The sequence below is a fragment of the Primulina huaijiensis genome, chromosome 16 (assembly GCF_012295235.1).
Source record: "Primulina huaijiensis isolate GDHJ02 chromosome 16, ASM1229523v2, whole genome shotgun sequence".
NCBI classification, from domain to species: Eukaryota; Viridiplantae; Streptophyta; class Magnoliopsida; order Lamiales; family Gesneriaceae; genus Primulina; species Primulina huaijiensis.
The window spans coordinates 12,746,325-12,751,315 of record NC_133321.1 but is presented as its reverse complement, the minus strand read 5'-3'; positions in this window follow the sequence as shown (position 1 = coordinate 12,751,315).

The window sequence follows — 4,991 nt, the reverse complement described above, 5'->3', positions numbered from 1 at the left end:
TCTATATATATAAAGAGGGAAGCGATATTAAAATTTTAAAAAAAGTTGTTCGTATATCATATAGAAGATACAATTTTGGTATCGAAAATCTTAACAATTGAGATAATGTACATAATAATATGTTTTCTTAATTTTTTCTCAATGATTGGGATTTATAAATAGAGAAATATATCAGTGTATCAATAGGAGATAAAAGAGAGAGCAATATAAAAATTGGTATATAAAAATACCAAAAAGGTTTTGGTGACGCCCAAATGTCAGTTCGTTGGTTCGGGAGAGTAGGCGTGGAAGAATTACGGTGTCATAACTCAAAGCATTTCAATCTCATTTGAGAAATGTATATTCTATCTCTTGTCGATTATTTATTAAATTAATATAGATATTGATCGTTCAACATTTTGGTGGAAAATGTTTTTCTTTTATACGATTAGATCAGTACCAAGCTTCCGCAAAACAAAATAAAAAAATTATGAAATTCGGTTTGAAAAACCAACAATAGTATCAGAGTGGTCAATACTCTATACTGATTTAATTCATTTTTATATATAGCTTTTTATTGATCTTCATGTTTCCAATACATTCATGCTAATAAATCATGGTTGGTCTATGACTATATGTTGTTGTACTCCTTTGACAATTTTTGCTTTAGTTTTATCTCATATTACAAATTGTGAATTTTTTTTTTTTTTTTTTTTAATAGTGGTTCCTATGACTCATGAATAGTATAATTAGTATTCATGATGATTGATTTGATTTGATGATTTGATTTGTTTAAGGCATGGTGAATCATATTTTTTTTATAAATTGTATTTAAAATGTTTAAATCCAGTGTATATTATAAAATAAGATATATTTTATACATTAAATACATTTTTGTAAAATAATGAGTGTGAGTAGTTAATATGACAATATTAACATTTGGTCTCCACCGTTATAACAATACCGTGAATTTTTTTGTAGCGTCTCGAGATGTTTTTATTATGTTCTCCCTACGGAGGGTGTCTACTAATTACAATAGCAAGGTTGTCTTCCATGAGATATGATTTTAAAATGTATTTTAGTTTTGACTTATCCTATGGAGGCAATTACTAAATTAAGTTTTAAAATATGATACGGTGGGTGTTGCGTATTTTCCGCTCGCAGGCACATGGATGTCAAGTTTTAATATATGTGAGTAAAGTATCGTTCCTACGAAAAGTGTGTATGTAAAAATATATCAATGCTTGTAATTAAAATAGTCTCGACTTTATCTAGAAAAATCAATAAAAGGTTTGGTTTGCTAAATACTAATTAATCACAAATAAGTATTGATTTAATCACCGTATCGAGAAAATAGCAATGAGAGAAAATATCTTGAGGAGTGAGTTTACTAAGTTTCCACGATAATTATTCCCAGTTGTATTTATATTCATGAATTCCAATTATATAATGGCCAAGGACACTTAATTATTTTATTCTCCCTTTTCCAAGTGACGAATAAATTGTATCATTCAAACTTTGATCCAAACATTCTTAATAAGAATCTAAGTTTGATTGATAAATGCAAACGATGCTCTTACCTAGGACTCGCTAAAGTTATACGACTTCCGAAAGATATAAACATTCAATGATGTGTCTCTAATGATCTATAATCCTAGTCCCTCTTCCGAGTCGTAGAATTAATCAGATAACAACAATTTATGGCCACTAAATTGCAATCGAATAAATACAAAAAACACAATTAAACCAAAATGAAATTCAATCATATAAACAACCACGTCAAATCATCGTATCCACAAAGCTACATCATCATCTAGAATGAAAAATTAGTTCATAACGAAATCTAAACAACAATAAAGCATGTTTAAAGATTTAGACATCGCAATGCAAGAAATTAAAGAAGTGAAAGATTAGATGACAAATCAGAAGTGACGTCTCTGTTCCCAGATTCGTCGTTCTTCGTCTTCATGATTGATCTTCGCACTCCAGATCTTCGTCTCGTGCGTCCTCTCGTCTCTTGTGTGTATTTCTCTCTAAAAACGGCTACCCCTTTCATCTGCAACCCTATCGTGCTTTTATTCTCTCGAACGGGCCGTAAATGAAAGCCCAGTTGGTGAGTTCGCCGCCATTAGCACCGCGGCGCTGCTCAGGCGCCTGTTTCTCGACGGTGTGGCGCTAGCACCTGTGCGGTGATTCTGGCGCTGCGGCTGTGGGCACAACGCCTGGGTGCTTGTTCTTTGGTGTGGCACATTAGCGCTGCGGTGCTGGTTCCTTGGCGCTATCTCTTTAATCAATCGCAGTTCACAATCAAAACATGCTCATAATCGCTATCATTCGTCCAAAAGTGGTTTATCTCCTGCACGATACAAAAACAACAAATACCAACGTAATTCTGTCCGAAACTAACATAATTCAAATAGTTTTTTATATAAATTATGTGCAATTCTTGCACTTATCAGTGGGTTACAATCATAAAGAAGTGATTAAATTAGTTAATTATCTTTTTTACTAAAATTTATGAGAAATAAAAAAATGCTAGAAATATGAGATATTTTACATAGCATTTATTAATTGAGAAAGTCTTATTATAATTAACAATTTTTTGACCTACCCTAAGACATTTAATTATGGTGATTATAATTCTCTAGACTTCAAGTAATATGTTTTGCGTATTATCATGCGCTTTTATGCATTATATTTACTTTGTATTTAATTATTTTGTGATATTTATGTAATTGCACATTGAAAATATTTCTCATTTTTCAGAAATTTGTCAAATCCTATTTTTCTTCTTCTTGGACCCCAAGTTTTGACTTGTGAAATTTTTTCTAAATGGAAAAGCAACATGAATATCCTCTTGATCAATGAAAGTTACCATTTTGTCCTCAAGGAAGATTGTCGTCCAGTGCCTCCACCCAATGCTTCAAGGACTGTGTCACAAGAATATAACAATTGGATTGTTGCAAAAAAAACAAGGCAGGTTGCTACCTGTTAACAGAAATGAATGAAGTGCTTAGAGCTAAGCATGAAGCCCTATAGATTGCTAAAGATACTATGGAATCTCTGCAACAAATGTTTGGATGTCCATTTGAACAAGCTCGCCATGAAGCTGTGAGAACAATTATGAACTGCAAGATGAAAAACGGTTCTTCAGTTCGTGGGCATGTGTTGAAAATGATTAATCATTTCACTGATGCTGATATCAACGGTGCGAACATTGATGAAAAAACTCAAGTTGGCATGATCCTGGAGACACTTTCTCCTGCTTTTCTCCAATTCAGGACAAACTATGTCATGAATCATAGGGCATATAATATGACATAACTCCTAAATGAGCTGCAAAGTTATGAATCTCTGATAGATGATAACAATGACAAGGCAAATGTTGCCGAAGCTAATGTGGTTCTGGGAAGGGCTTTTTCTTCTAATAACAAAAACAAGAAAAATGTAGGAAAGTTAAAGGGCAAGAAAAAGATCCAAAAGAAGAATTGGAAGGGTGTAGAACCTAAACTAAAGGGAAAATGTTTCCATTGCAACGTGGATGACCATTGGAAAAAGAACTGTAAGAAGTACCTTGATGAGTTGAAACAAAAGAAGAAACAAGGTAAATTAGACTTACTAGTCATTTGAATATTATACATTCCGAAGTATGTGGCCCTTTGAATGCCAAAGCAAGAGGAGATTATGAATATGTCAATACTTTCATTGATGAGTATTCAAGATATGGATATGCATATTTAATGCAAAGAAAGTCGGAAACTTTTGAAAAGTTCAATCAATTCCGTGCTGAAGTAGAAAATCAACTCAGCAAATCAATCAGGACTCTTCGATCAAATCGAGGAGGATAATACATGGATTATAAATTCAAGAACCACTTGATTGAAAATGGAATATTGTCACAGCTCACGGAATCTAGAACACCACAAAAAAATGGTGTAGCCGAAAGAAGAAATCGAACTTTTCTCGAAATGATGAGATCAATGTTAAGTTATTCTTCTCTACCTAACTCATTTTGGGGTTATGCACTGGATACAACAATATATATTTTGAATATCGTTCCATCTAAGTCAATCCCAAAACTCCCCTAGAGCTGTGGAATGGTCACAAACCTAGTTTGAGACACATCCGCATTTGGGAGTGTCCTGCACATGTGCAAAAAATAAAGACTGGAAAATTGGAACCTCGTTCAGAAGTGTGTATTTTTGTAGGCTATCCCAAGGGGACAAGAGGAGGTCTGTTTTATAATGCTATTGAAAACAAATGTTTGTATCGACAAATGCTACTTTTCTTGAGCATAAATATATTGTAGATTTCAAATCTAGAAGTAAAGTAGTTCTGGAAGAGTTGTTGGCTGATGAGATTAGACCCATATCAACAAAATTTGTTGAACAATAAAGAGTGGAGACCAATACTCAAGATCCAACACCACCACCTCCACCACGACATAGTGAAAGGGAAATAAGATTGCTTATTCGCCATCATGAAATAGGAGAAGCACAAGTTGCAGTCACTGATGGAGGTGACGATGATCCATTGACATATAAGATGGCAATGGTTGATGTTGATCAAGAAAAATGGCAAGAAGCCATGAAACTCGAAATGTACTTGAATTTGGTCTGGATTCTTGTAGATCAATCTGAAGGTATTAAGCCTATTGGTAGCAAATGGATCTACAAGAAAAAGAGAGGGCTCGATGGGAAAGTCGAGACTTTCAAGGCTAGATTAGTGGCGAAGGGTTTTATCCAAAAGGAAAGAGTAGACTATGAGAATACTTTCTCTCCGGTTGCCATGATAAAATCTATCTGGATTCTCTTATCCATTGATGCGCATCATGATTATGAGATATGGCAAATGGACGTTAAGACGGCTTTCGTGAACGATCATCTTGAAGAAACCATTTATATGGTACAACCAGAAGGTTTCGTAGTTAAAAGCCAAGAGCAGAAAGTCTGCCAGCTGCAAAGATCTATTTATAGACTTAAGCAGACTTCTAGATCATGGAACATAAAATT